The sequence below is a fragment of the Perissodus microlepis genome, chromosome 9 (genome assembly GCF_051167445.1).
Source record: "Perissodus microlepis isolate ML-2025 ecotype Zambia chromosome 9, ASM5116744v1, whole genome shotgun sequence".
Lineage (NCBI taxonomy): Eukaryota > Metazoa > Chordata > Actinopteri > Cichliformes > Cichlidae > Perissodus > Perissodus microlepis.
Window position 1 is genome coordinate 24,233,275 of NC_140469.1, and position 23,173 is coordinate 24,256,447.

Sequence of the window (23,173 nt, forward strand, 5' to 3'; positions counted from 1 at the left end):
ATAACCATGTGAGGTGATTTCTAATAGTTCACGCCCTTTTTTTTAAATTTCACGTGTCCTTCCCTGCTTGCAAGTACGGCCGATCTAATGGAGCCAGGAGGGACATGAATCATAGTTAAAGGAGTTTGAAAGTTTTGTCCTGCTTTTATGGGGCCATTCATAATGACTGCTGAGTTTTGGCTTTGTCTCTTTTGCCTCGTGATGCTTCTGAGGGCAGAGGTAACCTTTTGCCCAAGGAGGGTCCCATTAATATTTTATTGCATCTAAAGCTGTGAGGTGCAGGATATATGACTCTGGCTGTCCTTGTGCAGGGAGCTGAAGGCAGCTATATGATTGTATGTATGAGGAGAGTGAATACTAAGTGTCCTTTGGGGGCTCTTTCGGATATTAAAGGCCACTATCTTGCCTATTAAAGGCTTTTGAGCCTTTAAATTTTTGATTTTGGGAATATTATAGTTCATTCTGCATTACCATATTATTTCATGCCTTATGATCCTTTGCTGATGTTGCTTGAGTGCTTGCTGAAATTCTTATCCAACCAACCAAGGTAAAGAAAATTTTTTCTTTGATTCCTCCCCATGATTTCTTCATGTATAGCTGAATAAGCCGAGCTCTGCAAACACTCAAGGCCATTTTGGAAGATGTGGGGCACAGCTGTGTGGAGTCAGGCTTTTCCAAATGGTTCCTTGGCTGAAGATCGTCTTTTTCTGCCCGTGGCCTTAAGTTGTGAGGGGATGTGCTGAGTGTGTTTATCTCTTTGATCCCTGCGTAATGAAAAGTAAACATGGGTGTTTATCATGAGGATTTTGGTCAACTTCCAAATCAGAAATGCGCTTGCACTGAATGAGATGTAAAGTGAAAGTGATTTTAATTTTAGTTGCACGTCTAAAGAGAAAAGAAAAACTGCCTATCAGCATCTCTAAAGCCCACTAATTAACACTTAACTTTGGGGGCAAAAACAAGAAGTTGAATTTTACTTGGGAATGAGTGCAAGACTTGGCTCATATATTACCCCCCTGAAAACCAGTGGTTTTAGAGTTAGTCTTTCACTAAATGACACAATAAGGAGTCCTGCTAATGGCTGTATGCCTGTCTGATCTACAGGTGGCACTAAAATGACAAGGAGTGCTGCAGTGAGCTAGAAAAATGCAAGAAGACAACCCATAATGACAACCTTGTAAACATTTTTGTTTGGAAGAAAAACTTGTTAAAGTTCAGAATTTCACACAGTGTAAGGCAGAAGGCTGTTATTCAGTAGGTATTCCCTATGGGTTATTTTTAAAACCTAGCTTATTTAAAGGAAAGTGCATATCCCAGAAAGGCAGACTATTGTTTTCAGCTGCAACTCGAGCATGCTATAGTACCTCTACATGGATCATTTATTCTTCTGAAAGTGGAAAAATATTTCAGGTTTTCCATCAGCATGACCCTTGTAAGTGAATTTAAACATCTCCTGTGATATCTGAAACCTGCAAGCAGGTCGTTGTTGGACGGATTTACATTTAAGCAAATGCTTAATATTTCAATGGTTTTAAATTGACCTTAATTTAACTTTAAAAAAAGAGAACACATACACACCCATAGTAAGAGACGGCTACACTAAGTTTCTTTTTTCTCACCTGAGTCCTAACTACTAACTAGGCTTTACTGTGAGCACCAACTCTACATTGACGATTGAAAGCCGAGAGACAGCATTGTCTTTTTTATGGGCCAGTGATAGACAACATTTGGATCACTGTTACACTGAATGCTGGGCCCTATCTAGACACTTTATGGCAGATTTCAATAACTTAATCACTGCTGCTGGCTCCACTTCACAATGGTGGCGGCATTTTAACACACAAGTGGAGAGTCCCTCACTTCACACAACAAAACACAATTAAGCCATCATTTTAAATGGGATGGATCTGCTGGCAAACTACTGCCACAGTTCCTTTATTATGCTGGTTTTGTACTTTTATTCAGCTACAAAAAACTTTTTAAATTAAAGTACAGAGCTATGGTAATAAGCTTGAGCCAAAAACTCAGACTTCAGAGTACTCTAAACATTTAGATTCCACTAATTTTTTCTACATGAGGTGGTAGGTTTGGCACAAGTTAGTTTAAAGGGAGACGTGATAATTTTTTTTTCAGACACAGGACAAACTGAGGGTCTGCAACAAGACTCAGTACAAGATAAATAATGATTACTTTAAACTGTGAATCATGCAAATAATGAGGTCAGTGCATGTACAAGTAATCCCTGTGCAGTACTTGGAAAGCTCAGGATTCAGACTGCTCCAAAACTCTTTTTGCAGTCATTTCAGGAACACAGTTTTGTCTGGAGGACAGAGACCCCTCCCTCCTGTCATTCGAACATTTAGTCTGTTTCAGAAAGTTTTGACTAAAGGGAACACAGGACAAACTGAGTGCCTGTGACAAGGTGCAGTGTGAGATAAATAAGGATTATTTTGATCTGTGAATCATGCAAAGCTACTCTAGCACCATAAACAGAGAGGCTGGAAATAAATTGAGCATCACACTGTATCGCATCATGCATTGCTGTTTTTCTGAAGCATTTTCTGAAGTTTTTTACCCATTTCTCACAGTCCTAATGGCAACAAAGCAGATAATGTACTTTTACTTGACAGGTTTATTATCCCAAGTGATTGCTTCTTGCACAGTAAGCACATACTCATGAGACTGAGACTAACTGTAGTGCCTCAGTGGGAAGTCTTCTCAGTAACTGGGAGAAAACTGCACAGCGTGATTTCTGACCACCAAGCATAATAGTTGGATAGTTGTTGTTGGCTGTTTGGGATTCTGTGTGCAAGCGAAGCACATAGTACTTTAAATGGGTGGCGAGAACCCCCAAGGTGTTGTGCCTGCACAGGAAATTGCAGCTCATCAAGTCTGCATCCAGATGCCTAAAGGGGTAATGACAGTGAAGACGTTACCATGGGATACATCGGCTATTATCTCACCCGTTCGCTTGCAGTACAGCGTGTGCGGAGCTCAGTATGCTTGATGTCAGCAAATGTATGAGCTTCTGGCCTAAATGTGACACTGTTCAGAAACAGCTCAGACACTTGTTTTCCAGCTTTCACTCTGTTTATGTCTAATTGTTCTCTGGCATGGCAAACATCCTCCTTCAAGGGCACAGACGGCTCTGTTGTTGAACAACTAATGATTTGTTTCCCTCAGCTGAAATTGGGGGGGGGGGGGGGAAGGAAAAGGAATAATGGACTGAGAGATTTTTCTCTAGCAGAGGAGAGGCATTCAAAAGACTAACCAGAAAGAGTCCCTGTTGTCATGGTAATACCTTAGACTGTTTTGAGTTCCCAGTTTAAGTAAACATTGGCGCTCCTCCAGTGAGTGCTTCTGTTGTCTCATTAACTTCAAAGAGCGTGGCTGCGTGATGCAAAGATTCACTTCAATTCACCTTGACTTTACGTGTATTTTAAGGTTACTGCTGGGGGGTTTGGTTTAATATATCTAAAATATTTTCTTTTGAAAGCACCTGCTAAAGTAAATTTCCGTTATTTAGATGTCGTACATCATCCTGAATTTAGTCAACATAACTCTGCAAGTCATATAAGGACTGAGGTTGACTCAGAACTATGATGCAAATTGTAGAAATATAGCCACATATAATGTACAGTAAGATTCTTGTTCTCTGGTGGACAAAGTTTGGGCTGAGAGACATGGTTCAAGGTGACTAAACCTAGCCCTGGCTGCAGAGGTGGCACATGTACAGACTTAATTCAGTTCAATTCAATTCAATTCAATTCAATTCAAATTACAACAGTTTCCTCAAGGTGCTTTATCTTGTTAGGTAAACACCCTATAATAATACAGCGAAAAGCTGAACAATCAGATGACCCCCTATGGTCAAACAGTTGGGAATAGTAGGATAAACTCTCTAACAGGAAGAAACCTCCAGCTGAACCAGGCTCAGGGGGGCAGCCATCCATCTGGAAGAGATTAATAATAACTAATGATTAAATGCAGAGTGGTGTTTAAACACAGTGAGTGAAAAAGGTGAGTGCAGAAGAAACACTCCCCTTTGTCTAGCCCCCAGCAGCCTAGACTTAGACTTATTTATTCCCATAATTATGGGAGGATTCGAGGTCAACTTATCCAGCACTAACAATATATGCTTTATCAAAAAGTTTTAAGCATAATCTTAAAAATCAAGAGGGTGTCTATCTCACAAATCCAAACTGGAAGCTAGTTCTACAGAAGAGGGGCCTGAAAGCTGAAGGCTCTGCCTCCCATTCTACTTTTAAATACTCTAGGAACCACGAGTAAGCCTGCAGTCTGAGAGCAAAGATCTCTGCTGGGATGATACGGCACTATGAGGTCTTTAAGATAAGATATGGGAGCTGATTATTCAAGACCTTGTATGTGAGGAGAAGGACTTTAAAATTAGATTCTCAATTTAACAGGGAGCCAATGAAGAGAAGCCAGTGTGGCGGAAATATAATATCTCTCTTTATTCCTCTTAGAATAAGTAATGATGCTTTTGTTAAAAACTCCTCTGGTGAAAGTTGAAGTACTGGTGAAACCTCTGTAAAATGTTGTAAAAAGTATAAAAGTAAAAAGTAACTCTTTGGAGGACTTTCCCATGAGCAATTTGAATTTATTTTTTGCAAAGGAAACTGAACCTCATATTATCTTAATACAATAGCAAAACAATATTAATTCAAAGGAATACAAATATTATTTCAGCCTAATAAATGTGCTCAGCTTGAACATCTGTTATGTAGAACACAAGCAGAGAAAAACAAAGGGAATTTAAAAAACAGAAAAAAACCCCCAACTAGCTCTGTTGGCTGTTGCCCGCAGTGTAGATGGGTTACTTTGCCTCCACACCTAAACAGAAAAATGAGGTTAAAATGGGATTTGAGAGATGTAGGAACCCTACGATCAGCTGTAGTGGTGCAGCGCGGGGAAAAGAATTGCTAAGAAATGAGTCACATTAATTTCTGTTGTGAGCGGCGCAAGTAGATATTGTGTGCAGGCTGTGTTCAGCTCTGACCCGTGTTGCTGGCACTCTAAGATTCACTGCTCTTAGTGGATTTACCCGGATGAATCCAACATGATCTACGCAGATGTTACATGAGCTATCGCGGCTGATTTCCTAAATGCTACAAGGTATAAAGCTGGTATAACGGTGGAAGTCAGTGAGTGAATCTAATCAGCATCATCAGCTTAGATTAAAATTAGAGTCTGCTCCTGATGTAACCTAACACTGACCATAGCTTCTCTGCACCAAACATAGTGCAGTGTTGCAAACTAACCACTTTAACACTACTGAATGGATCCAGCATCTATTCTAAAAACTGAATAATGAATTCCTTATATTTCCAGTTTATCAAATGTCACTGAGCAGTCCTTATCTTTAATCGTAATCATTCTTCTTCCTCCCCTGTCCTCTCTTTCCTACATCTTTCCCATTTTCTGGGTGAAGTTATTTGTCATTCTTTTCTCCCCCTGGAAAACACAGCAGCTGTATCTTTCAGCTGGCTGACACATGTTTGGTGATCACAACTGCATACAAACAATTGTGATATTTGAGCTGATAGAAAGTTGCATTTAAATTGAACTGCAACTTAAAAAACATGAAACCCCCCGTTTGTGTTTCTCTTCTAGTAAGATGCTGAAGTACCATGCTGTTAGCTCGGTGATGGATGCACCAATAGGATTGTCTTTTATGTGTTACTGTTTCCTACATTTAGGGTCAAATTGGGTCCATGTCCGGAAGGCGTGCAGTGATGCAGTGATGTGAAATTAATTCCCTCAAATATCTACAAGCTAAAGTAACGGGCCCGTTATAAAAATGTAGAGTAAAATGAGGAAAATATAATAATAATAATTATAATAATATTTGTGTGGAAATGTAGTAAGTAAAAGTTAAAAGTTGTTATATAATTAAATAGTAAAATACAGACCTGAAAATTTTATTTAAAGGTATTTAAGTAATGTTCTTTGTTACTTCCCCCCTCTGCCTAGCTGTCTATTTGTCCAAGTAGCTAATTATTTCATTGTTTTTGTTTTTTTGTTTTTTGTTTTTCATTTAGAGGGATATTGCAACTATAGATTATTGCACATGTAAACAGCTTTGGACTATAGTGGCATACACAAATATTTTTTTGGGAACTTTTGTTTCGTTTTTTTTTTTTTTTAATAACAGTCCAGCTCATACATGTCTCAGGTCTGTGATACTTTGCATTTACGCCTCCAAAATTCTGTTTGACTGTGTTGAGCTTCTTCATGTACTTCAAAAAATACCAGCTAATAAATGAAACTGCTGGATTGATCAGTGAGGATACACGGATTGGTAGCGCCATGAAAACAAGGAAATCTCAATACCCAGTGCATATTTTCCACTGAGCTACTACACAATTACATTTTTCAGCTCTCTGGGTTGTACCGGAAAACCTGGATTCTTTCAGCTGCCCGCTTATTCATGAGGGGTCACCACAGCAGATGGAACTGCATGTTTGATTTGGCAGAGTTTTACACCAGATGCCCTTCCTGATGCAGCCCTTGCAGGGTTTGTGCCTCCTCCTGGTCTCAAACAAGGAATCGTTCTTGTGTTTTGGCAAATGCATGAACTACTACACTTTGGAGGCACCTGGGTTGAACTGAAAACTAACAGCCTTTAATGTCTGCACTAGAGTTGCAGTCTGGACTTCAGGAAGTTTTGTTGCAAGTTTTATGTACCTGCTTTTTAAATAAATAGACATGCAATACCTTCCAATGTGTCATGATTAGGTGGAAGATTTTGATATATAAAGTTATTTTTTTTGAAAAATCAATATTTAAATCGATACAAAACTCCAAACCTATGTAGAAATGCAAGATACATTCCTTTAGTTAATTGATTTTTTTCTTTTCTTTCTTTTTTATTTTCAACTTTGTTGAACTGTAAATGCATATTTTTTCGAATTCAATATCACTTTATTATCACATTGACACAATTCAGCAATATATTACTGAATTATTGTCAAGAAACCCTTTAAAAACTTCCAAATCAATATCTATAAAAGCTCCAGCAAAGCCTGTCTTTTGGAGAATATCTGACATTTAAAGATAAGCTTATTCCATCAGACAATGGCAATAAGCTCAATGTACAAACTGTCCCCGTTATTGAAGATCAGCCTAATTTGCTTCCCGTTATGTTTTCCCAGAGCACAGACTGAAAGCAGCTGTTTACTTGTACCTCAAACTGCCTGTTTGGCGTATTCCAGCTGCTCGTGCGCCTTCAGGCTGATGGGTGCATTTTGATTGAGGGGCCAGTGCGCATGATTTGCTGCTCCACTACACCGTTAATGCCTTTTCAATCTGAACTTTATTGCCGGAGGATAACTTGTAGGTGTTATGTCAATAGCTCACTTCACTTGCTTTCATGCCCGGTTGTTTCAAACCACATGAAGAAGAATTGAAATCACAGCGTTGTTTGACCACCTCCGCATGTATGCTGCTTTATTGATTGCTGTGCAATGCCTGCTGCACCCTGCACCGTGATTTTCCAGACATCTGGTATCTGTGCACCTGTTACCCAGTGTCATGTAGTGAGTGAGTCAGCATTTCTATCCCAACTCCGAGGCTTTTAAAAATATCAAGCAGGATTTGGGGAGAAAAAAGGTGTTAGATATTATAGTATGGTGAGGCTGTCTTTAACTGTAATTAATGACTGATTTAATTATCAAATAATTATTATGATTGTTACGATTAATTAACCGTTGTGTAATCTGTAAATTGTCCATCACCAGCTTGTAAATCCCACCGGTGATGAGTGTAAATTACTCATTGTGCCTAATCTACAGTGGGAAGGCTGATTTATAATGTCATAAAACATCTAATCATAAATACATTCAACGACGTAAAAGCAAAATACCATCATAAATTGCTGTCAGAAAGCAAAGTTGCAAAATGAAAGTCATTTTATGCTATATGTGCATGCTTGTGGACATATTTATGTACTTGATTGGGGTCAGAAACGCAACAGTCTGGGAGTGAGGGACTTGATTTATAGTGACCTTTACGCAGGCCGCAGTTTGTCAGCGGTGGCGGTGCACAACAGCAGCATTTCATTAAGCATACTGGAATCCGTCATGCTGAGTGTTTTCCCCCTCGGCTACATTTGTTTGTCAAGCAATCAAGCGAAGCTGGCAGATGGCTGGAGTTATCATCTTTTCCAGCATAGCAGATGAAATCCTATGACAAGGGTAGTTAGTTTTATTTTGTCTCTTGTGAAGTCTTCTTGCCTTCAGTGTTTTTGTTTTCTCTTATTTAGTGGTGTCTTCATCGTTTCGAGCTGCTCTTTGGAGAGAAAAGTTAAATAAGCTGAAAAATAATGGTAATAAAAATAATTTCCCCCAGGGATCAATAAAGTATTCTGATTCTGATTCTGATAATTTGACTTTGATGGAAGTCAAAATTACAAATACCAGTGATCAACCCTGAAAATTCTATCTTGAAAAATTCACTTTCGTGCCTATAATAATGGATTGCATTTATATAGCACTTTTCAAGGCACCCAAAGCGCTTTACAATTCTACTATTCATTCACTCTCACACACTGGTGGAGGCAAGCTACAGTTGTAGCCACAGCTGCCCTGGGGCAGACTGACAGAAGCGAGGCTGCCATATTGCGCCATCGGCCCCTCTGGCCAACACCAGTAGGCGAAGTATCTTGCCCAAGAACACAACAACCGAGACTGTCCGAGCTGGGGCTCAAACCGGCAACCTTCTGGTTACAAGACGAACTGCCAACTCTTGAGCCACGATCGCCCCTAACCAGTTTTGCAACAAAAAACAGCCATCTTTCTTGTGACCCATTCTGCTCAGCAAACAGTGGCTTTGCTACTGCAGTGTTCTGTAACAGTATTCAATGAAAAATGTATTTTGGTTTGAAACAGTTTAGTTGTCAGACGAAAATTACTAGTGAAGACTTCATTTTACCAATGTCTACCATGCCGCCAACGTAGATGCATCTGTCTATTCTACAGTGTTTTATCTGCATTGGCATTTATTTGAGTCAGTTAGGCTTAAGTACTAGGCCTCGGGCCTAGAGAGTAGTAAGTGATGGACTGGCAACCATCAGTTGCTAGGAAAAATGTGTATTCCTCAACCAGTTGGTAAGTTGTTGCTGCAGATTGCTGGCAGTGACTAGGTGATATTGGTTACAAAGAGGTATATGGTGCTGCAATGAAACCTTGCATGCTTTGATCACTAGCAAATTCCCCTGTTCGCCCCTAGTTGGGATGATATTTGGAACATGCCAACATGTCTGAACACACTCACCATCTACTTGCTAAGCTGTAGTGAAAGTATAAAAGTTGTGACGTAAACTGGGAATGGAGCATATGCCTTTAAAATAAAAGTTGTGAGTGTTTGCAGACAAGTTGCCAACCACTACAACCTGCTGATGACCAAAGCAATCGCAAGGAGTCTTTTGGTGCTTGACCTTCTTGGCAGCTGTTTTCACCACGCTCTTCCAGTGATCATCCACCACGTGGTCATATTCTTCCCTAGCGACCTGTGGTTGCCTCTGGGCCTGTGTGACTGAGGCCCTACAGAAAAACATGACTCACAGATCATTTAACTTATTAGTCTGTGATTTTTTTTGACCTGTTTCAAAACTCAAAGTGTAAATATATTTGTTTTTGCCAGATCAGCTACCTCTTGCCATTATATTCATTGTCAAGCTAACTAGATTTCAGCTGTGTTAGATTTACGAGAGAGCTTGAGCTTCTCACACACTGAGTCTACACAGGAATTTTAGCATGACCAGCATGTTAGCAGAGCTGTAGGAGCTTCAGTCCTCCATCTGTGTCTACACAGGAGGCGTTCTGGCAGAGCAGTATTTGAAGGCCATTCAGGTTCTGCTAACTCTCTGAGCTCAACTCAGAATCGCTGCAGGCTACTAAGTGTTACTACAGGACATTTCATGGTGGGATCGCACTGGCCACAATGCCCCTCAACTTAAAGCTATGTGAAGCTACAAGCAGTTAGCTAAGCTCACTCTAAAGACTTGTACTATAAATCTTGCTCTTAACACCTCTAAGATGTGATATCTCACATAAGAGTGGGTGAGTTTCCCATTTGACACTGTGTCTACACGGGAGCTGTTGCATGAGCAGTGTGTTAGTAGAGCTGCAGGAGCTCCTGTCCTCCATCTGTGTCTACACAGGTGATGTTCAGGTATAAAGTGACGCTGTGTGTTGGTCACTCAAGTTTTGGCAGTCCTCGGAGCTTGACACACAATTACTGTAGCTACTTATGCAACTAGGAGTTGACACTCAAAGCTATATTTAAAATGGGCTTGATTTGATTCTAACAAGACAACTTTTAACTGTGACACTGCAATACTGACAAAATAGCACTTACAGTACTTAAACATTCCTTTTATCGCATTTACTGGTTCTATTGCTGTTTTCAGGATCACATTTTGCCATGATGACACACACTCACAAGTGAAAACAATACCATCTACGCTTTAGATCGCATTCATGAGCTTATAGTGCAAGCCGTTATGTGGCCAGTAGACAGCAGCGCTGATTAAAATAGAATTGAGATGGAGGACTGAAAAATACAACTGAAACACTTTCTATGTAAGCTGTAACACAGTTAATTTCTCAAAATGTTGAACTCAACCTTTTAAGCTGTGGATTTGGGGAAAAAAAGTATCATAGTCTGTTTGCTCAATTGAGTTCACAAAGGTGGATCAATAGCTTCTTGTGATATCTTTAGTCCATTTTCCAAGCTGTTGTGTTTCCTAATGTAGCTTGTGTGAACTCTTCTTTAGGAAACTGAACACAGAAATCTTTTCAATGCAGCTTCTGATTATTTTCTCAGATATTAGGTTTTAAAGAGTTACAAAATGAACGTGGTGTTCTGAAGTCTTAGGCATTGCCTTTAATTTTTTTTTTTTGTCTAATGAGCTGTCCAAAACCCCCAAAATATTAGGTGTACTAGAAGAAGGGCACCAAGAGAGTGTATCCTAGGCCAAAGCCTCATCATTATTATCATTCATATCCTTCCATTCATTCTTTTTTGCTTATCCTTGTCAAGGTCACAGGAGGGCTGGAGCCTATCCCAGCTACCATAGGGTGAGAGGCGGGGTACACCCTGGATAGGTCACCAGCCTAAAATAGGGTTAACACAATATAGGATGGAATAATATGCCAAAGAAAATCAGCAAATCATCATCTGATAAACTGTGATAGTAGCAGGGAACATTTAAATAATTAAATAAATAAATAAATTATCGGTATCAGTTATTAACAGTCGCCAGCAATTGCAATAGAAGGTATGGGTCCTGGAGGAATCTCTGTGACCACAGCTAACTAAGACAGACTGCACTGAAATAGTGCTTAATTTCCACATTTGTGTTTTGTGTGAGCATTTATTCACCAATAAAAGGCAGCAATACATCCTAAGTGATTCATCTTGTTTTGAATAGCAGCTAATAATAAATCCATTTTTGAATTGGCGTGTCAGTTTGTTTCGGGTGCTTAAACGCCCTGCCAATGGTAAGATGACAGGGCAAACAATGAACAGTGGTATTATTTTGGCTTGAAAAATACAGAGAATCGAAAACATTGAAGATCTATTCAACATCTTCCTGCCAATAAAAATCCATATTGGTAGAAACCCATTTGAATTGTTGGCCCTTTTCTCTTATTCACACCAATGATTTAATTGGATTTCTTAAATCCGCTGCAGTGGCATCACACTGTGGGCTGTCTTGTTTTTACTGCCTCATGCATGGAAATGTCCCACATAAAATCCTTGAGATATTCACAAGCGTTTTGTGCAGTATGTGGTGTCTCTGTCTGTTGCACCCTCTCCTGGCCTTGAGCAATCAATCATCACTTAGCCAGACTGCACCATGCCGAGTGCCTCAGCGAAATAATGAGCATACAGTAGGTGAATATTTCATAGAGCCCGCCCTATCCATCCCTACATTATTTGCATCTTGAGATTGAGGACCCGTGCTAGTTAAAGTGTGATTGCAGTGATGTTCTTCTTTTATGAGGAGATGCCATAATTGGGCTTGCTCAAGTAGCCGTGTTGATTTCTTTCTTCTCTGTTTTTATGAGTAGTTATTCATCATAATGAAATCGAAATACTCCTCGTCTCTTTAGTGAACACCCATAAAATAAGTGAGGGACACATACTCCTTTCATGAAGTACATTGAGGAGGTGAATCCAGGTCATTATCCCACACTGATTTATATAATACTTTGTCTCAAAGGAGAAGATGGGGATATAAAGAATCATAAAGATTACAGAAATATATTAATAAACTCTACTGTTCTATGTACACTTTACATAACCACTGACCGCAGACTTGTATTGGCAGACACTTGTTTCCAGTCAGTTTTTCTTGTGGTATTAAAAAAATAACCTCTCAATGCATTTGCACAATTCCATCTCCTTCTTTGATACCTGACAAGGCCACCACTGATGGGTAGATCTCCCAAGGTGAAAGAAATCCCAGTAGTTGTCCTAATTAGATGAGTGACACCATGTGTCAAGATTTTTTTTTTTTTTTTTGTGATTGTGCGGCATTTACAGTATTGGTAATGGTAACAAGGATCTTTGCTTTTTCTTAATAGAAACCTGGGAGGCTGAGCTTGTAGGTGTTTTTAGCTAATTTTTAATATCAGCATATGAACTCAAAATGGCAATGTTGATATTGCAGGAGCAATGTTAACCTCCTTATGTTAACCTCCTTATGCCTCAGACACAAAGGGCCTTAAGACCAGTTGGCAACCCCCTGGCGATCTCTGATTGTGAGGGGATAAATGTGTATTCCCAACCACTTAACTGTTTATTCAAGTGGTTGCTGGAGCTTTTTGGGTGTCACCAAGTAAAAATCATTGCAAAGAGGCTTCTGCTCTATAAATCTTATTGTGATTTTGGTCACTAGCAGATTGCAGTTGTTAGACATAATTTGCATGGGAGTTATGCCTGTATGCTGCTGCAGCCAGCACATTTTAAAAGGTGCAACTTTTGCTTTAAAGGTGAATTGCCTCCTCTATTTTTGGTTTGCATCACACTTTTCTCAGTTTGACTACAATTCGCGAGTTATTTGTGACTTTTTGCAGACAAGTTTGCAAGGTGTGTTCCATTGACAATGACTTGTCCATAGTCTATGGACCAAAATAAACAAACAAATTAATTTACCAATAGAGCATTTACAATGCAGTGAAGAGGTATTTGCCTCACCAAAGTGTCCATGAGGTCACACATCATTACATAAAAACAAAAGCAAATCATCATACGAACAGTCAAACATGATGGTGGATGTGTAATGGTCTTTGGCTGCTTTGCTGCTTCAGAACCTATACATTGGTATAATTGATGGAACCATGAATTTTGCTTGCTGCCAAAAAAATAAAAAATAAAATAAAACCCTGAAGGGTTTGTCTGGCCATCAGTTATCTTTGTCTAATATTACAATTTGTTTAATCTAAAACACGTATGTATGACAAATGAAAAAAAACACCCTAAGAAATCAGGAAGAGGACAAATAATTTTTCATGGCACTGTATAGGCACATTCAAAGATGTTGGCAGAGATTTCAAAATAAAACACACGATTTTAAAAAGCAAAAAGGAAAAGCTTTGTCAGGTTTAAAAGTGTTGTTTTCCCCGACTTTTCCCTACAGGTTTGTTCTTCAGAGTTGCATTACAAAATAACCTTGAAAAAGAAAAAAAGTAAAGAAAAATGAGCGTGATGGATTACCCATCTCAGACAAGCAGGTGTTTTCAAGTTAATTTTCATAAAGTGTAGTGAAATTAATGTAAACACCCCTCGAGAAAGAAAATTAATCTAAACGTATGTGGTAAACTTCAGAAAGTGGACACCAATACTGTGTATGAAAGAGGTAAACCAACCAAATTCTGAAAATGGGAAGGTTTTTAGTAGCTGTTTTACACTTTAAGGCTGATGTAGTGACCCCCCCACCCCCACCCCCCACCCCGTTTTTAAAGAGGTAATATTCTCATGGGATCCGGACGAGCAGAGGTATCATTCTAAAAGCACAGTGCTGTAACTACAGGCTAATTTGGCAGTCTGCTGTATGGTGCCAGAAGCAGACCTGTGTGTATATATTGCACGTCATAATGCCTGCTGTTTCTCTTACTATGATTATTCCAGCCAATGAGAAGGAGGGCTTTTATGGATATGAATACGAAGATGAGTTTTTTGGTTTGTCTCATGAAGGCCTGTTTCCTTTCTCTCACAGAGCGACTTTATCTTTGTGCTTGGCGTTAATCATGATTTCCCTCAGTAACACTCGTTAAGGCTCTGACATGATAAGCTGGTTTCCACCACTTACTCATGGCATTGAGTGTAATTGCATTTCACGGGCGGACTGGGTGCACAGAATGAGTAAGTGGATGACCCGACAGCTCAATTTATCTGAAATCACTGTCTCCCTGCATCACTGCAGTGTTTTCCTGCTATCTTTTATGTGTGGGTATATAATGCATGTGTTTTCTATATTTATGTCAAAGGTAAGGTTGGTAAACAAGATATAAACAGTGTATTTTTTTAGTGTGTGAAACAAGGTAATAAACATGAAGAGGATTAAGGTTAATGGCAGAGACAGTGCAAGTAAGGCTGGCTGACAGATCGAGGGGCAGATGGAGAGGGAAAGAAAAAGTACAATGCCAAGTTTTTGACTTTCAAATTGGACCACACAGCCGAGAATGATGAGGGAGTTTGGAGACCTATTAAAAACTAAGCTCTGCAAAAATGAGAAAAAAACAAAAAAATCTGCCAAGATTTGCCACATTCCATCAAACTGGGCACAAGAGCGTCGTTCTCACTCAGACTGACTGGGATCAAGTAAAAGGCAGCAGAATTAGCCAAGATAGGAGTATTGAAGTCATACGCAAAGCAGAGTTGAAAAATCATTCTGTCATGAATTTGCACATTGGACTCTTTCAGCTGGTTTGTGTTTGGGATATTAATTTGACATTAACCTTCAAATGACATTCAATTTAGTTACTTTTACGTTTGTATTGCTGCAGCTGTGCTGTGTCATTTCAGGGCTGTGGTTATTCATTATTTACACTATTGATAAATCTGGCTTGTTTATGTGTTATTTGAAATGTCAGGAGTGAAACATGAAGAAAAATGCCAATGAGAACTTCAAAAAGGCCAAGTAAATCTTTAGGTGTGTTTTTGTTGTTGTTGTCATCGGATTAATATCCCCAAGCTTCTCAAATTGCAACAATATCAAGTAAAGTTGCACAACGCCCTGTTTGGGAAGCAAAACCAGAAAATGTTTGACATGATTGTTCACTTCTTAATTGCTGACGAACAAAGGTAAATAGTTTACTTTTGAGCTTCAATTTGTAATGAAATTATAAAACACTCCAGCACCTCTTTTTTTAAATTTGTTTGTGAGAGAATCGAATGCATCTGAAAACGTGTTAGATTCAAACACCTCTTTAAATTCACAGTAAGTTGTTCATGAGGGGCAGTTGTGTTCATTGGTGCTTTAGAAGTCTTTTGTAGAAGCTTTATGATCAGCCTGTAGAACCATTTTCCTTCCTCCTCCATTGCCATCAGGAAAGCTGTGATTAATTTGTGCCATTTGATTCTTGGCAGTAGAAGTTGGGGAAACTGCCTGCTAGAATTCTGGGTAATGATGTACAACTCAGTCTAACAGGGTTCTTAGCTTGCCTCTCCAGCCTCAGTGTAGCAGGGAGGGCTTTGTGCACGCACGTACACGAGGAATTCAATTAGCCTTTTTTCTTCTTTCTTTTTTTTCCCGTGGTACGCTCTCAGAGTCGTGTCCATCTTGTAAGTAAGCAGCTTCTGTTACAACTGTGACATCAGACAGATGCCCGGCCTCCCTGTTCAGCACTGCTGTTGCACTCCCTGTCGTGTGGCGGAGGTGCCATAGGCGGTTTCCCGGTTAGAGTGGCTGTCTAATGAGATCATTAAAGCTAGCCAGACAGAAAATGAAAAAGCACCTGTTGTAAAGGGGAATGTTGTGTATTCCCTAAACATTAGCATAATATTACCTCACGGTGCATTGGGAGGACGCTCAAGAATGCTGGGAGAATTGCTAAATTAACTTTTGTGCAGGCATGCCTTGTGCAGCTGATATATTATTAATTATGATATGGTTGTTAGGGATTTATTTCAATTAATTGGAGGCACCCTGAATGCCTCATGGATGTAACATGCACACTCAAACTGTTTTGTTTCACAGCTCTAGAGATTTTTTTGTTTGATTTCTTCAAAGACATCATAACACGATGTCTGCGACTCAGCTGTCTGATTCATTACAAGTAAAATCTCAAACCCACAACAACAGCAAAAAGGGACCTTTAATGTGTTCAAACGGCATAAGCAAGACAAACATTTTGCATCCGATAGCCGGCAGTTACCCAAGCTGGTGAAAGCTGGAGTAATGAAACAAAGCAAGGGAGAACATGGAGTCAAGATGAGGTGAAATGCCTTCTCGACGTAGGCAGGTACATTTGTTTCAAAGTGTTTTATTTATTATTATACTGCTGCCAGAGTGTGTAACTGTGCAGGGTTGAGGTTATCTAAACTGTGCACATGCAAGAGGCACAGTGAATCTGTGAAAATTAGGTTTGCATAGTTTGATTTACTGTGATTTGGGAAGATTTACAGTTGGCAGGAAAAGAAAAACATAATAAGATTTAACTAATTAAATTTGGTAATGAGGCTCAGCAATCAATACCTGTATGCAGGTGTCAAAAGCAGTTAAGTTATTACAGTTCTGCTTAAAGTCTGCAGTATGTGTGAGGTAAAGTACAGTGCTGTAGTGCCTCACACTGTATGGAAAGCTCAGTGAAGCTGACTTAATTGATTACAGTAGTATCCTGGGCTCATTTGCCAGACCCTACTGATTGGGCAGATGCTCACTGGCAGGTATCCACACCAGCAGTACAGAATGGGCCTTGTGGCACATGATGTGTCTGTATGAGTTTGTGTAAAGATGCACCAATGGTCTATTAAAGCGGGTGTTATAGAACAAGAATGAAGATTTACAGTGACTAGGTTAAAGCTGGGCACACCACCAAAATGTCTGTGCTAATGTCCGGGATCTCTCATCAAACCATTTGGCTTGGGCAATATGTGCTTTACTTATGAAGAGTGGGTTATTATTTGTTTCTTGACTCACCCCATTTTGCTTTGCAGTCAAATGTATTACTTGGCTGTATTTAAAGTTATCATCCAAAGTGAAGTCCATCCATCCATTTTCTTTACCGCGTATTCAACTTAGGGTCAAGGTGGGGGTGTATAATGTATCTGTCAGCTATTTCCCAGCTGACACGAGCAAAGAAGGAAGTAGAGGGATGGTACTCCATGAACACATTGGCAGTCCATCACTATTAAGTTTTTTGTTTTTTTAGCTTTAGAAGAAAAGAAACATTATCTGTATCAAACTGTAAAAATATACTGCAAATGGCATGACATCTCAATGGTCAGTAGGTGGAACTGCATCTTTTAACGTCTAATTTTTCAGCCATAGTGGTTGCTATAAAGGTAAATTAGAGAAGTTTAACTTGCGATTGCTGCTAAAATACTAGCATTTGCTCACTTTTGGTTTTAAGCGTGATATTCATCCATCTATTACAATCCTGGTTTTGACATCCATAACAGCTCCTCTTGGAAAACTAGCACACATTGGGATGTTAGAGTACAATTGCTGAAAGTAGCTGCTTTTGTGTCCTTAAATGACACTGGGAAAGTGGTACAGCTTAGTATACATGAAGTGTTATGAGCTAGAAAACCAAAATCTTTAAAGCTAAAAACAAATGCAGTGCTCTTTGTAACAAGTTGCACATTTCACTTGATGCTTCACTATTAAGAAGCTGTATAAAAGTTGCCCGTGCTACTATGATTGTAGAGTGATTTTAATCACTTTTGTTATAAATAACTTGCTGAAATGCCTCAGACTAAAAGGTGTCTGTGGTTTTTCTTTGCATCTCCGTCTGTCTTGTCTGGGCAATTGTAAACCAAAGCTGGCCTCAGCAGCCATTTTGTCATCACGTATTGATTGTAAGGGAAATACCTAGAGTCTGACATGGCCAATTTGTCATGAACAGTAGAGGCGCACACCCAATGCCACTATACAGGCCTAATTCATCACACTGTATTGACTTGCCTCAGCTTCTTCCTGGCCATCAATTATAATCTTTGGTAAAGGCATCAGCGCAGTGCTTAGAAGAATCCTTAGAAGCTATAGGAGTAGTTTGGGCTTGTAGTTATAGACTGATCTGTATTTAGAGCTTCTTCTCTCTGTTCTGATTTACAGCAATTGCACCGAGAAATGCACCACATCTAAAGTGTACCATCCTCTTCTTTTCCATCCTTTTTCTTCCTCTCTTAACCCCAAAACTCACCCTCTGTTATTCCGTGTTTAGCTTGTGACACTTCCCTTTCCGTGACATCTTCCTCTTGGTGTACTTCTCTTCTACAAACCCACTGGCATTTAATTTTTCCCAGAGAACAAGGAGAAAAAAAGCTCCCCTCTAGACTGATAGATTTGGGACATAATGAGAAGGCTCTGACTCGTGGGCTGTCAGGTGAGGGTGTATCTCAGCGCCCCCTGGAGCCTCGGAAAGGTCAATGTGCCTCTTAATCAAACATCAGGCAGGCCAGCCCCACTGTCAGCTGGACGTTGGTGCTCTCTCCCTGCTGAGTTTAAAGTTCACTCCCATCTGCTCCCTGAAACTTACCCCGAGCCACAAAATGGCGGCAGTTATGCTCTCATAAAGCTGTCGTGAGGTAGATTTGATAGCCGCTTATGGTGGAGCCGGGTGATGAAGACGCTTTATGTTCTGAAGACGAGCCTATCTCAGCTACACTGGATAGTGCGTGTCGAAGTATTCATCCTCAAAAAGGTTTTTCTTTTATTGACTTTCACAAGGTATGCTTTATTTCTAAGGTTGTCATTTCACATTAAAGATGATTTTAATGCAACAGTGTGAAATGTGAATATGATATCTACAGCTCATCACTTTACTCTGAAACCTTGAGAGGAAATTCCTGTGATCGGTGTTTTTTCTTCATTTGGTCTTCTTCTTTTCCTCAACTGAGCACCAAACTATGTTCCTACCTTTTCAAAAAGCATTTTCAGAGTGCCGGAGATTAAAAAAAATGTTACTTGTAAGAACACGATGTGCTGTCTTAAACTAAATAGCTGTAGCCTCAGAAGTGGGTTTTTTTTTTGAGAATCAAACCTGAAAATCTTGTCTTGGAAATATCTCAACAGCCTTGAATGAACATCTGGAACTCATTACTCATTTATTTTTTTGACACATTCTTCTCTGGCAGAGTGAACCTCCTCAAAGAGATTTTTGAAAATGAGTCCACTCCAGTTTCTAGCCCTTCCCAGATAGAGTACTTAAAATGAAGACAAGTCGTTCATCTACAAAGCCTTGGCCAGGAGGAGTGATACATTACTATGAGGCCTAATCAAGTTTGGTGTGGCTCATTGGTCCTCTGTGGGCTGCAGCACATTCAAGCACCACTATTTTCCGAAGGCAAATTGGTCATGGGGATGATGTCCCCCTAATGATTGTTTCTAATGTAAAGCTAATGTAGTGGTGATCAAAGCTTGCCTCTGGAATTTAAATAGTGTGTGTGTGTGTGTACGTGAGAGAGAGTGTGTGTATATGTGTGAGGTGGAAAGAAGAAGATAATTGCCTCACAAAAAGTTTACCAGAAAGTAATTAGAAGGAAAAGTTAAAAATTCACAGATGTGTAGAATATTAGCCGCGCTGATGACAATGGATATATAGCTGGAGTGAAAGACTAGTGTTTAATACTTGGGTCACTTTCATTACAAGTGAATGACTACTTCGAGCTAGCTTCAAAAGCGAGTTAAAGCCTGTAGACTCTCTATAGCTGATTTACCACTTCATTATAACTTTGGGCGTGTGGCTGCTTTGTCAGAAAACAAGGATGTCAATACTCAATTCCTGATTCCAGCTCAATACCTTTAAATTATATTCATAGTGTTTGTGGATTTTTTAATACAATTTTTGAACAAATAATAACTTCCTGAGTAGGGCAGGGCAATATGGCCAAAAATATTTATCATGATATATATTTGAAAATTTGTGATAATGATATAACTGACGATATAACTGACGTGAGACAAAATACTTTACAACTCCGCAACTTTATTAGTGCAAAAAAAACCCAAAAAACCATCAATGTATTTTCACTTAAACAAACAGCTGTTTTTTTTATGCAAATTCCCTGCTGCCAGTTTAACCAAAAGGCATTTCCAGTGGAAATTGGCCGACATATCCTGAGCATAACCATGTGTAATATCCACAAAACTTAAAAAGAGGTTACACACACACAATACGGTAATACTATGTTGAAGAACAGTACGTATTACTCGGCGAGGCTCCTGACTACGTTAGCCGTAATGCTGTGACAATCCATCAAGCGGTGCGGCTTTGTAGCTTATCAAAGTCGTGCTAAAACATTTTTTTACAGATTTTTGAGCGCTGTGTAAGACATAAAATCAGTTCGAGGTCAGTAAGCACAACCAAAATTCATACATAAGGCGCACCGGATTATAAATGGTAAAATGGTAAATGGCCTGTATTTATATAGCGCTTTTTCTAGTCCCTAAGGACCCCAAAGCGCTTTACATATCCAGTCATCCACCCGTTCACACACACATTCACACACTGGTGATGGCAAGCTACATTGTCAATTTTTCAGAAAATAAAAGGATTTTAAAAGTGACTTATTTTCCGAAAAACACGGTAATAACGACGGCCCGCTTGCATGCTCTACCAAAAATTGTGCTTTGGTGTGTATTTGATGGACGAAAGCCAAACCAGTTCCACACCACTGAAGTTGCAGCATTTTTACAAACCAATTCTGGTTCATCCGCTTCATTCAACGATCCACTTTCGCCCTTCTCATTCTCTGTCGCCGCCATGCTTTTTCTGCCATGTGCGTATGAAAACAAAGGCACTGCGCATGCGCGTTTGACCCATATTCTATCGCGATATTTCATTTTCTTATCATTGCCCAACATTATACCGGTATTACTGTGAACGGTATGATATGGCCCAGTCATATTCCTGAGTGACTACTTGCACTGGTGTATTGTTCAAGAGGCCTCTGCTTCAGTTAAAAAATCGAATTGTGGTATTTTGTGGCCTTTTATTTGTGCTAACCAAAAATCCTACACCATTAGCTGGCAACTTCTCACTCCACCCCTCCTCCAAATATGATCAGCTCACTCTTAAAAACTCAAAATGTCCACAGCCTAAATGCTAAATTCAAGGCTTCAAAACAGGACTTTGCAAACCTGTAGGTGATATTAGTAAATTCAGGTCAGATTAATAAATAACATCATAAACTAATCACCTCCTATTACCAGTATTTTTAAAAGTAGATAAATGTATATAAATCTATAATTGTACATACTTCTGAGTAATTTCAAACTGAATTTCTGTTTACTGCGGTCCACCCGCAGTACATTTGCAGACTCATGCCACTGTTTGGGAACAATTGCATCCACCTATCATCTTCCACTTATTTGAAGTCAGATTGCAGTGGCAGCAGACTAAGCAGAGTATTCCAGACATCCTCCACAACCACACCTTCAGGTTACGTCTACACTAATCCAGATAAATTTGAAAACAGTGTTTTTGTCTAAAAGCACTCCGCGTCCAGACTATTGTTATCAATTGTTTTCATCTACACTGAAAACACTGCGTTCCTGCGCATGCGTGAAACGTAAGACGGTTGACCTGCCTCATTTCCATCTGCCGTTTATTTACTTTCCGGCTCTTTGAAAAGTTGAGGGAAATGTTTCGAGTTTTACCTGGAGCTATCTGTCCACAGAAGACACAGTGTTTTTGGCGTCCTTTTGGGAGATACGTTAAAAAAAATATTAAGGAAAAATGAAATTAAACGGAACACATCAACAACTTCTCAGCAAGACACTAGTATATCCCCAGAAAGTAAAGACTAAAGATATTGCGGGTATTGAGGGTGTGCTTTTGCGTTGCTTTCTTCAATGATCTGATTTGTCCTTTTAAATAGAGATGCTACTTGAATAATTACACAGTAATGTCCCAGCCTCTTATTCCCATGAAGGTAGGTAATAAAAACACGCAAATCTCGTGTTTTTGCAGAAACACGAGATTTGTTTTAAACTTGTGAAATATTATAATGTCAGTATAACTTATATGTGTTTGTGTGTGTTTCTCTGAGTCAAAGTCAAAGTGACTAGTGCCAGGGACAGCAGCCATATTTCTCAGCTGGCACTCTGGCTGCAGTCAAACAAGTCAGTGCCAAGTTTTCTAGTCTCTTTCTCTCTCTCTCCCTGTCTGTCTGTCTCATGTCCTCGTCTTGACTACATCCCCCCACATCCAAGTTCAACTTTGTAAGGAGGGCCTTTTACGCCTCGTTTCTCCCTCGATTTCTGCCCGCCTATTCCATGTTTTCCACTTTGCAAATGCTGCTTAGAGTGTCAGGACAATTAATCACGTGTAATCGTATAGCTGCAAACTGCAGTGGTCACATTTAAATGGATGTGCAACTCTCCAATATCCACTCTTTGCCCAGAAGTGTGTGGATTCCCCTGTTGTACTCGGGTTGGACCGGCCCCGATTCTAATTAGAGAAAATCTGTCCTGTAACACCCTTTTTGTTCAGTACGCCATTTTCTCCCAAAACATAAAAATAAAGCAAAATGGGGGAAAGCTTTTTACTAAAGCAAAAGGAGGGATAACAGTAGATGTGCCCCACCCACGAAGCAGGACGCTGCTCAGAAAGAAGCCGGCATGCACAGCTGGCTCCTCATAGATAAGCAAAGGTTAAGAAGAACCCAACACTATGGTTTGTTAGTCTCAAAATCTCAATATGGCTCAAAAAATAGAGTTATTGTATTACTGTTGCTAATTGTGCAGCCAATTGTAGAAGCCCGGGCAACAACTGAGATAATGCAAGGAGCTAAGTAAACAAAATTAATTTTAAAAAAAAGAGCAACATATGCATTTACTGTAGAACTTTAATAAATCCCAATATTAATAAAAATCAATTATTTGCGGTTTGATGGACATTTGCACGCATATAAATCTTTCTTTTTTTTCCTTTTCTCATTAAACGTGTACACAACCAGTCCCCATGCTGGTGTG

The 23,173-nt window shown here is 39.5% G+C and overlaps 1 protein-coding gene across 2 annotated transcripts in view; it reads left to right on the forward strand.

Annotated features, from left to right (window-relative positions):
- Positions 1-23,173, forward strand: part of LOC146380578 (A-type potassium channel modulatory protein DPP6-like) — a 253,820-nt gene that overhangs the window by 34,715 nt on the left and 195,932 nt on the right. The gene's annotated exons all lie outside the window — the stretch shown is intronic.